This window comes from Echinops telfairi, unplaced genomic scaffold (assembly GCF_000313985.2).
Source record: "Echinops telfairi isolate 266 unplaced genomic scaffold, ASM31398v2 ScPeMD7_7427;HRSCAF=8465, whole genome shotgun sequence".
Lineage (NCBI taxonomy): Eukaryota > Metazoa > Chordata > Mammalia > Afrosoricida > Tenrecidae > Echinops > Echinops telfairi.
The window spans coordinates 2,769,714-2,781,938 of NW_022111327.1; the positions used below are offsets into that span (position 1 = coordinate 2,769,714).

Here is a 12,225-nt window from a genome sequence, read left to right on the forward strand (position 1 = left end):
TTTTCTTTTCAGACAAGATCCCACCTTATCCAAGATCCAGCCTCTGCAGGTTTTATTGTAAATGTAGAAAACAAATAGCAAAATGACAGTTCTTTCTTATCAATAGTCACTAAATGAAAATGGAGTAAGCTCTGTGACTAAAAGGCAGGCTAAAGAAACAAAGGTATAGGCTGTCTAAAAATGATTCTCTTTTAGAGCCAAAGACACAAATTGGTTGAAAGTGGATAGAAAAATATTCCATGCAAATAATAACCCAAACAGAACTCGAACAGTTGTACCAATATCAAATAAAAGAGACTGCAATTTTTAAAATATTACAAACTGTGTTCGCAGCCACTGCCGCTCTCTAACGCCAGCGCTGTCTCTTGCTCAAAGAGATGGGGGGGTGGGGGGTGGTAAATGAGGCGGTGTCGCTTCCTTGGATGGCTGCTTGGCAGACAGCCGCGCAAATCCGCTTGTCTTAAAGAACCAGGGACGCAGCTGGCTTCAAAAGCCACTCACAAGAGCGCGCCCCCTACTGGAGGGGAGGAGGTGGTGAAGGAACCTCATCATCACAGGCCAGGTTCCCTGGTACTTCGTGAGAGTAGACGTTATCAGAAGTCCACCCAACTTCTGCTGCACACACTTCCCGTCCAGCGTTGGGTGCGAGGGGCGGCTCAGGACTTCCAAACACACCTGCGCTTCCGGAGCGCAGCTACAGGGGCTTCGCAGGAGGCCAGGGAGGCCTGTCTTGGTTGGCATTTTTTGAAGACACGCACCTGTGTGCAGTCCATGCCAAACATGTAACAACTATGCCCAAAGACATACAGCTAGCACATTGCCTACGTGGAGAACGTGCTTAAGAATCCATTGTGATGGGAAACATTTCATTTTAAAAAAAGATTTTCTTCTTCCTGTTATTGGTAGTTCTGAACCATTAGTTTTTGTTTTTTATTTTTCCCATGGGATCAAAAGGTACCCAAGTATATGATTGCGAATGGAAAATAGGGGACAGAAATCAGGTTTGGACAGTTTTTCCATTTTCATGTGTGTGGGGGACATAAAGCAGTAATGCAAGTAAAAATATTTCCTCGAATACGTTTCAGCAGTTCAACTTTACAGTAATTATAAATAAACCTGTTAAATTTTCTGGACAATGCGAGAATTTGGATTTTTAAAAACAAGTAAATTTCTTATTGATGGCAAATAAAAAAATAGAAATTAAAATTGTTACAATACACAAAGAACGGCATTATATATTGATTAAAAATTAATTGATAAAAATATATAACAATTTTGAGATATATGCAATAAAAACAGAGCCCTAAAATGGGTAAGAGAAAAAATAACAGAATAGAAGCAGAAATAAGTAATTATACTATGTAGTTAAACATTTCAATACTCCCAATATCATAATGGATACTATAATTGGAACACTAGTAAGAAATTAGGGAACATAAAGAGCACTATAAACCATCTAGAACTTAAGAGATATATACAGAACACCCCACTCACTATTAATATTCTCCAGGATAAACCATAAATTAAGACTATAAAACAAGTCTTAATAATTTTTTTCTTTCAAACCATTTTATTAGGACCTAATCCAGACATCATACTATTAAATAGTTCAGTCATATCAAGCAATGTTGTCAAACTGCTGACCACAATCAGTTTCAAAACATTTTTCCTTCTTGAATTCCATGATTTTAGCTCCCCATTACCCTCTGCCACCTCACATAGCATGCCCTCCACTAAACCCTTATTCTAGTGGTCTCTATAGGGTCACCCATATGGGTTTCATATACTGAAAACATAGCAACCTACATAACAGAGTTAAGAAGGCTACCACCAATGATAAACACTGAAGTCATACAATGTGTCTTTTCCAACCACAATGTAAGGAACCTCAAAGACAATAACATGGAAAAAATGAAAAATTTATAATGTGTAAATTAAACAGCAAAATCATGGTCCAAGAAGAAATCACATGGTATATTAGAAAATACTGTGAGACAAGTAAAGTGAAAGAAAACATCAAACATTTGGTATAAAACAGTATTCAGAGAAAAAATTAGAACTGCAAATGCCTACATTTTTAAAAAAAAAAAAGAAAGCTCTCAAACCAAATAACTTTACAGCTTAAGGAACTAGAAAAGTAAGAGATGATCCCAAAGCTAGTAGAAAGGGGAGGAGGATAAGAAAGATTAGAGACAAAATAAACAAACTGAATAAAAAATTCACTCCCATCACGTCAATTTTGACTCATAGCGACCCAGTAGGACAGAGTAGAACTGCCCCAGAAACTGCAATCACCACTCATAATATCCAAAAGATGAAAGCAATCCAAGTGCCCATCAGCAAATGAGAATGGATAAAAAAATATGGCATATCCATATAATGGAGATTATTGAACCAAAAAAGGAATGAATGCTACAATACTCACTGACTGCCATTGAGTTGATTCTGACTCAGCTCCCCTGTAGGACAAGGAAGAAGTGCCCCTGTGGGTTTCAAAACTGAAACTCTGTAAGGGAGTAGAAAGTCTCATTTGGTAGATTTGAACCACTAACTTTGAGGTTAGTAGCCCAATGCATAACCTTCTACTCCATTAAGGTTCCTCTTAACATGCTAAGTTAAAGAGGTCAGGCACAAAATACCACGTATTGCATGGCTCTCTTTACTATGAAATATCCAGAATGGGCAAATCCAAGAGATAGAGCAAAGATTAACAGTTACCTGAGCCTGGGGGTACAGGAGAAGAAAGTCACTGTTTAATGGGTATGGGGGTTATTTTTTTGGAGTGATGAAAATGTTTTGAAGTTAGATAGCAGTGATGATTACAGAACATTGTAGAAGCACTGAAAGTCATTGACTTGTATACTTTTAAATGTCAAAAATTAATTTCACAATTGAAGCCATAAGATCAACTTTCAGCATGACATTATGGCATTATGAAATCTATGGACACTCTCCCCAATGAAACGAGGATGTGATGAAACCATGGAAACTTTGTGGAAATTGTCCTAAGGACATATAATCAAGAGAAAAATGGTTTCCAGATCATCTACCATGTTTCAGAAATAACAAGAATCCATGATATTTGAGGCATGGCTTGCATTCTCCAACCCCTCAGGGTAGTGTGGCAGAAGCTTTATTGCAGGTTTCCAAGAAGAAGCTTCCCTCCTCCCCCCAGGTCTCAATGTAATGTGACAATTTATCCCTGGGAGGTGCATGCTGCCTGCATTTTCATCCCTGTGGCTTGTAGAATCTCTCTTATTCCAAGCCAGTGCAGCTGAGAAGTTTTGGAATCTTCCTCCACCGCAGATCTCACAGAAAAGGTAGAAGCTCTAACCAGGCATGGCAGGCTGAGAATACTGAGCTCTCATCACCCCCTACTACACTTGCTTGTAGGGAAGGGATTCCATGCCAGGAGAAGCAGGTTGAAAAGACCACCTGCTAGAACCCACTTTTAGAGTGAGGTTGTGACTCCAAGAGAGACAGGCTGCTGGACCTGCCTCGAGGTTCTGATACATAGCACAGAAAGTATGTCTACAGGAGAGGAGAGAAACAGTGCACACAGAAAACTCCACAGTTCTCCTTCAGGGCACTGACTGTGAAGTATGTGCGCGCGCGCGTGCGCAAACACACACACGAAACCAAACTCACTGCCATTGAGTCAATTCTGACCCATAGCAACGCTGCAGGAGAGAGTAGAACTGCCTTTGTGGGTTCCCTATACTATAACTCTTACTGGAGTAGAAAGCCTCACTTTTTCCTCCTATAGAGGGCTGAAGTGGTTTCAACTGCTGACCACATGATTACCAGACGAACACACACCCCACTACCACCATGGCTGCTTCAAATCTAAACAGACCATCAAAACCAATGAAGACCTTGGTTGTGACCAATGAAGACCTTGGTTGTGAGCAATTAAGAAATGGCAGGTCACTTGATGAGGGCAAGGAATCACAAAGCTATAGAATTAAAAATTCCCAAACAGGAATGAAAATGTTAACACTACGAAAAGTTCACCTATTGCAAAAGAAAGCAGTAATAATGAACAGAAGTACCAAAAAAGACATGAAACATAAATAAAACAAATCGTAAAATAGCAGACAGAAATCCATCAACAGAATTCAACAATCAAATCAGAAAATGGAAATTGTCACACTGGATTTGTTTGTTTATTTTTATTTTTTAAATTTATTATTAATTGGGAGTTAATACATATATCATATCATTCCATAGTTCAAACACACAGCAAGTAGCATAAGGGTATTTCTTTGAGAGTGGGGTTGAGGGGTGGATTTGTTTGGAAGATCCAAGTTTATGACTACAGGATATACACGTGAGATGCAAAGAGGCATGTAAGTCAAAGGATGTAGACACACAACGGACCCCACACAAACCCTGACCACCAGAATAAAAGAAAAGTGTTCATGGACATAAGTAAGGATATTTTATTATTATATCGTGTTAATGTGACTGCTCAGTGGCAAGTGATGAAAACAGACGGCTAAGCAGCGGCAGGGCTGCATGGAGGGGTCATCCTAGAGTATGCACCCATAGTGGCATCCCTGCAAGGGTTCCTGCTCCTGTCGCCCCTCCCTCCTACTGCTGCACTACTGCTGCTGCCACCACTCGAAAGCCGAGCCACCAGAGCCCAGGCCGTCACCAGAGTCCACACCAGACCTGAGTTCTAAAGCGAACACAACTGTGGTCATGAACCTGGGCTTGCCTCAGATTCTCAGGAATAGCCTGCCTGACCCTGGGACCCTGCAGAAGGTTGTCCTGAGCAGCAAAGCGGTTGCAGAGGTTCCCCAGGGCAGCAAGCAGGGGCGCCAGTACAGAACCCAAGCACCTGCAGCAGCTGGGGGTGGCTGAGTCAGAGAGCAGCCAGCAGTGCCCCCTTTGACCTCCTCTGTGAGCTAGTCAAAAAGAAGGGTCTGCTCAACCCATCCGCCGGGCAGCCCCTTGCCCAAGAAGTCCAGCTTACTCAAGGAGATCATCACCAGGGCCCCTCAGTCCAACCTGCTCACCATGGACAAGCCTCTGGATGCCCCCGCCATCAACAAGGCCACTGAGTATCTGTACTTCTCACCCCTGGCCAAGAAGTTGCCATTGCCACCAGGAAGCCCTCTGGGATACTCACCAGCCAACTCTCCACACCCCCCACACCCCTGAAGATCTTTTCAGGCCTGACAGACATCTCCCTGCCCAAGAAACTAAAGCCAGAACAGATGTGGGAGAAAGATACTGCTGGGGGTCCTTCCTGGGGAGCCACATCTGTCTAAGGGGTCCTGGGTAGTATCCCAGGAAAATCTGACCCCACCTGACCCTGCCATCCCGGGCTGAGCTCACGCATAACATCTGCTGTGAGTTCTGTAACAAGTTCTTCAAAAACTTCAAGGGCCTGTCAGGTCATGAGCGTGCCTACCTGAGGTGTAATTGAGTAGTCGTCAAGAGTTCACCCATTGACACGCTGGGGAAGAGCCTCAAGACATCTAAGCCGGGACTCATCACAAAGGAGCCTCCTGCCAGTAACCTGGTCCAACCCTACTGCCACTGACACTCTTGGTGGGCCAACCTGGTAAACCAAGAGTGGAACCGGCACATATTCCCTGAGAGGCAAGCCTGATGCTCATCTCAGGAGCCAAGCCTTCAGCCACTGGCTACCTAGGTGCAGTGTCAGTCAAGCAGTAGGTACCAGAAGACCACCTCCTCCATGCAGAGGTCAAAGCCAAGCCCTGCATCTGAACTGAAATACCCTTCAAGGCAAGTCATCCACATAAAAGACCTCTCTGGACCACTGAGGCCTGTTGCCAGCTGTGTGGTCTCTATTTTGAAAGCTACTAGGCCCTGGCCAGCCATACACAGATGCAGTTTGGCATGACCAAGTGGTGTGTCAATGGCTTACCCATCCAGATGTCGAGCGAATGGATCAAACACAGACCCAGAAGGTGGACATCTACATTCAGGGTGGCTGTCCCTTCCCCTACAAGTTCTGCAGCACAGGTCATGGCCACGACAGCCACAGGAGGCTGGCTCTTGTGCTGAGGCCCAGCAGCTTAGCCATGATTGGCTGAAGTACTGGGGGCTAGTAGAGAATGGAGGCTGACCAGTCGGCGGAAGGCAGAACATCAATGATTTTGTGTCCGGAAAAGGATGGGCTGCGAGGAAGCCGGTGACTTAGCGAGAAGTTGGAGGAAGCCGGCAGTCCCCACCCAGGGTCTGGCTGGTCCCATCTCTGGTGCCCTGCATCCCTTCCCCCAGATCTCATTCATCAAGTTTGTTGGCAACTGACACACTCCCAAATGCAGATTCTGTGAGGTAGAATTCCAGGGCCTGCTCCCCACCCCGGGAATGCTTGCAGCACTTACAACCTAGAGAAAAATGTCTCCAAAGCAGCTACAGTCCCCCTCCAGCTCCCCACCCCCCACCCAAAGCGCCCCAAGCTCCATAGGCAAGGCACAGGCAGAGTGGCCCTCACACAGAAGCGTTCCAGACCTCACTCTCTTGCCACCTCTGTCTCCTCCTCCTCCTTCCTCTTTACCATGTCCAAAGGAGCAAACCTAAGCCTCAAACCAAGGCCCCCAGGGGCCTGGCACACTACAGCTGAGGTGCCAGCAGCCAGCTAGTTGCCAAATCCACCAGACTGAGGACTCTGGGGCCACAGGGTGTCTGTCTACCTGCAGTCCCCCACATACACCTGAGCAGAGAAGTAGCCAGGTCCAAGGCCACAAAGGAACTGTGTTCCCTGGTGCCCAACAGCTAGGCAAGGTTGTAAGCCAGAGTGGTCATTTGCAAAGATAGCAAAGACCCCAGTTCTGGTTCTCACTCAACCCTGTGACTCCTCTCTCACAGGCACACACATTAGAATACAGTCACTCTCCAGGCCCAGCGCCCCAGTTCCCATGTCAAACAACCCCATGGTGCTTGATCAAAGGCAGCCATGCTCCCTCTGCAGGGCCTCCTAGTGATTGATGAGCAGACCCCCACTGAGCCCACGATGCCCCAGAAAACCTCAGTGGCCAGCCCTGCCTCCTGGGACCATCTAGCTGGAAAGAGCTCAAAGATGATCGATGTGTCCTGCTGCCTCCAAGTCACCCACCCACCCCAGAGCCTGGAGAAGCAGGGGCACTCCTCTCCAGCCCGAAGTCCACCCTGTCCACCCGCTTTCTATGCATAGCTTCTCAGACTTTTCACTGAAAAAAAGTGTTTTGTGTAGAGAATAAATTGCTCTTTTAAATTTTGGGTCTGGTAAGTACCAGGAAGATTGATGGACATTTTAACTTTTTCCATTGGCCACTTTTGGTTATTGATGGACCTAGAAGTCAGTAAATTAGATGAAATTTCTCTTCTGGAACCACACACACACACACAGTTAATGTGATGTTAATGTGTTAATGAAGATGTTTTGGTAAGCATGAATGCACTTATCAACTCATTGCCATCTAGTCGATTCTGATTCATAGTGACCCTATAGGACAGGATAGAATTGACCCTAGGGATTTCTGAGACGTAAATCTTTAAAAGAGTAGAAAGCTTCATCTTTCTCTCCTGGAGCAGCTGGAGGTTTTGAACTGCTGAGCTTGCCGTTAGCATCCCAAGGCATAACTAATTGCACTTATAAACAGTGCCTCCAAATCACAACTAGATCAATAGGCCTAACAGAGTCCACAAAAACAATATTGTCCATATTAATTCAGTGACTGGTGACTAGAATCTTACACGTTTTGAGCAGCCATCTAAGATGTAACTATTGGTCTCTCCTCTAGAACAAATAAGACTAAAGAAATTCAAAAAGTCAAGGAAACAATGATTCCAAAGAACTAATGGGCCATGGGAACCACAGCCTTCACTATGCTAAGATGGTCCCTGACTGCCATTGTCAACTGTTGTGATCAGGATCACAATAGAAAGTTCTGAACATGGAGACAGAAAACAAAAATGTACAATAAAATTCATAAACACACCAAAAAAAGTCATATTTACTAGTCTGACAGAGACTAGTGGAACCTCAAAAACGGTGCCCTTAGATACCATTCAAGCCTGGAATTGAACCCACCCCAACAATCATCTTCCAGGCAAACTATAGATTGCATAGTTCTATCAAGGGAATTGAGAGAAAGATGAGGCTTTTTACTTAGGTGAAGAGTTATAGTCTCAGAAACCCACCTACCCTGTCCTATGGGGTCGCTATGAATCAAAATTGAGTTGATGGCATGAGTTTTGGGTTTTTTTTTAACAAAGTGAATTGCAGCGGCAGGGAGGGATATACTCCTTAATATAATCAACTCTACATGGCCAAAATGGCAGCATTTGCTTAAAAAAAAAACCCAACAGAGTTCAGAAATATGAAGGGGTGGGAAAGAAGGAAAATAGAACGGGGAGTTCAGAGATGAAGAGGGATATGTGCAGTTCCGCTGAGGAGATTGCAATAAATATCACAAAATAAAATGTGTATAAATTATTGAACAGAAAACTAATATGCTTTGTAAACTTTCACCCAAACTACAATGAAAAAATGAAACTGGAAGGTGAACAATTATAATTAATTCCTTGCTCTCTTGGAACTTAAATATTTAGTAATTAAATAAACTATAAAGGCTCCTGAAACTATGGCTGGGACATAATAATAGCTCAACAAATTATACATTTTAATAATTAGAAATTTTAAGTAAAGGTAAAAGCATTTTCACAACAAAAAGACATGAAATACTAAAGGATAAATCTAAGAAAGGGTTTAACGAGTTTGTACATGGAAAAATATAAACTATTATCAAGGAAACATAAAAAACAGCTAAATAAGTGATATGCTCTGCAAACTGCAAAATCAGATCTTAAAACATACCATTGGCTCCAAGGAAGAGAGAGGAAGCTATATCTGATTTACACAAAAATTCACAACGTTTTGGAAAAAGATTTACACAAAAATTCACAAGGTTTTGGAAACCTTATATAGGGCCGTTATGATTAGAAATTGACTCAATAGCAGTGGTTTTTTGAGGGGGTATACCTTGAAAAATACAAAATCAATACAAGTTATAATTGCATAAAAATATGAAACACAGGATAAGTCTAACAAAAGGCGTGAATAATATGTACATTCAAACAATAAAGCATTACTGAAAAATTTAAAGATCTTAATAAATAGTGACATGCAATACAATACACAGATATTTGGCATATCATTAGTTATTTACCTCTTCTTTATGCCTTAGAACCACCATTTGTCTGTCAGGATATTGCACTGCTTGTGTGTAGCTGTAATGCTGCAACTACGCAATGTCACCGGTATTTCAAATGCCAGCAGGGTCACTCAAAGTGAACAGGTTTCAGCAGAGCTTCCAGACTAAGAACAGACAATGAAGAAGAATTTGTCTCCCCACTTCGGAGGAAGGAGCTGCTGAAAACCTTACGCATAGCTTTGAAGCACTGTCAGGTACTGAGAGCTGAAACAAGGAATATTGTCTGAGATAGTGCCAGAGGAAGGGGCCCTCAGGTCTGAGGGCACTCGAAATGTGAGTTGAGGAAGAGCTAATTTCCTGGAGGGAGTTAACCATGGTGATGGTAGTTGGCTAAACCCTGTGAGAGTAGCCTTCTGGATCTTCATTTGTTGATGGAGCACGACTCAAAGTAAGGACAAACAGCTGGGAAAAAATCTGCTAATTATCAGAACTTAGAATGTGTGAAGTTCGAATTTAGGAAAATTTGAAGTGGTCAAAAATGAACTGGAACACATGAAGATGGATATCCTCAGTAATTGTGAGCTGAAATGGATTGTCATTGGCCATTTTGAATTAGAAAATCATATTATTTACTATGTCAGGAATAATACAGTCAAGAAGAATAACACAATCAAAAGGAGTAACACAATCAGGAATGGCATGGCATTCATTGTCAGAAAGGATTTTTCTGAATCCATTGTGAAGTGCCATGTTGTCTGTGATAGAATTATATCTATTCACCTTCACGGAAATCAAATATATATGACTAGTATTCAAATTTATGCACCCTCCACAAAAGCTAGTGATGAAGAAATTAAAGAATTCTAACAATGACATGAGTCAAAAATTGATTGAACATGCAATCAAGATGCATTGATGGTTATTGGTGATTGGAATGCAAAGGGTTGCAAACAAAGAGGAAGGAATAGTATGGACTTGGAAAATACGGACTTGATGATAGAAATGAAACTGGAAATTACATGATAGAATTTTTCAAAACCATTTTCTTGTTCCTAGCAAATACACTTCCCCAGATGGAATAAACAGAAGTTATATGGACTATATCTGTGGGAAGACACGAAGGAGAAGCTCAATATTAGCAGCTAAAATCAGACCAGGGCCAGCTGTGGAACAGACCATCAATCACTTATATACAAGTTGAGGATAAAGTTGAAGAAAATTAGACACATCCACAAGAGTCAAAACACCACCTTGAGTCTATCCGATCTGAGTTTCAAGAACATCTCAAAAACAGATTTGCTGCATTGGATACTAATGACAGACCTGATGAGCTATGGGAGGACATCAAGACTATCATTTGTGAAGAAGGCAAAAAGTCATTAAAAAGAAAGAAAAGAAAGCAAAGATCAAAGTGGATGTCAGGAGAGATTCTGAAACTTGCTTTTAATCATAGAGTAGCAAATGGAAGAAAGGATGAAGTCAAGGAGCTGAAGAGAAAATTTCAAAAGACAGCTCAAGAAGACAAAGCCAAATATTATTTTTTAAAGTGAGAGGACCTAGAATTTTTTTAAAAAAGGAAATGACATGCTCAGCATATGTGAAACTGAAAGAACTCCAGAAAAAAAAATCAAGCCAGAAGTTGGAATATTGAAAGACTCTATGGAAAAATATGGAATGATTCAGGGAAGCATCAAGAGAAGATGGAAAGAATACAAGTCTAAAAAGAACTAGTTGACATTCCACCATTTCAGGAGGTACATGTGAACAAGAAATGACTGCACTGAAAGCATTAGCCAAAAACAAGGCTCCAGGAATTAATGGAATGCCCAATGAAATGTTTCAGAAAGTTGAAGAAGCACTGGAAGCACTCATTCATCTATGCCAGGAAATTTGGAAGATAATTCTTTGGCCAGCTGACTGGAAGAGATCCATATTTGTGTTCATCCCAAAGACAGGTGACCTAACAATGCTCAAACTACAGAATGAAAAACTGATATCACATCCAAGTGAAATTTTGCTGAAGATCATCCAACAATGGTCGCAGCAGTATATTGACAGGAAACTGCCAGTAGTGCATGCCAGATTCAGAAGAGGACATGGGACAAAGGATATTATTGCTGATGTCAGATGGGTCTTGGCTTAAAGCAGAGAATACCATAAAGATCTTTATATGTGTTTCATTGAGTTTGCAAAGCATTTGACTGTGTACATGATAATAAACTGTGGATAACTTTGAGAAGAATAGGAATTCCAGAACACTCCATTGTGCTCACAAAGAATTTGTACACGGATAAAGAGGCAGTTGAGCAAAACAGAACAAGGTCAAAATCAGAAAAGATGTGTGTCAGGGTTGTATCCTTTCACCATACTAGATCAATCTGTATACTGAGTAAATCATCAGAGATGCTGGATTATGTGAAGAAGAATGTGGCACAGGATTGGAGGAAGTCTTATTAACCACTTGTGGTATGCAGATGACACAACCTTGCTTGCTGAAAGTAAGGAGAACTTGAATTACTTCCTGATGAAGATTGAGGATTGTAGCCTTCAGTATGGCTTACAAGTCAATGTAAGAAAGACCAAAATTTTCACAAATGGACCAATAGGTAGCATCATGCTAAATAGAGAAAAGATTGGAGTTGTCAAGGATTTTGGCTTACTTGGATCTAGAACCAGTGCTCATGGAAGCAGCGGTCAAGAGATCAAAAGATGTATTGCATTAGGTAAATCTGCTACACAAAGCCTCCTGAGAGTACTGAAGTGCATGGATGTTACTTTGAGTGCAAAGGTGCACCTGACCCAAGCCATGGTATTCTCCATTGCCTCATATGCATGTGAAAGTTGGATATTTAATGAAGAAAACCATAGAAGAATCAATGCATTTGAGTGGTGGTGCTGGAAAAGACTATTGGAAGTACCCTAGAGAAGTTCTGAAGATGGTGACTGTGTTAGGCCAGGTTGACTAGAGAACAATTCCAGTGACACTCATATATGTGCAAGAATTAATTGTATATCAAGAAAACATTGCACCCAGTCCAACTCAAGTCCACAA

The 12,225-nt window shown here is 42.0% G+C and overlaps 1 pseudogene; it reads left to right on the forward strand.

The window, feature by feature from the left end:
* The first annotated feature begins 4,704 nt into the window (after positions 1-4,704).
* On the forward strand, positions 4,705-6,369 carry LOC115872595 (annotated as a pseudogene).
* The last annotated feature ends 5,856 nt before the right edge of the window (positions 6,370-12,225 follow it).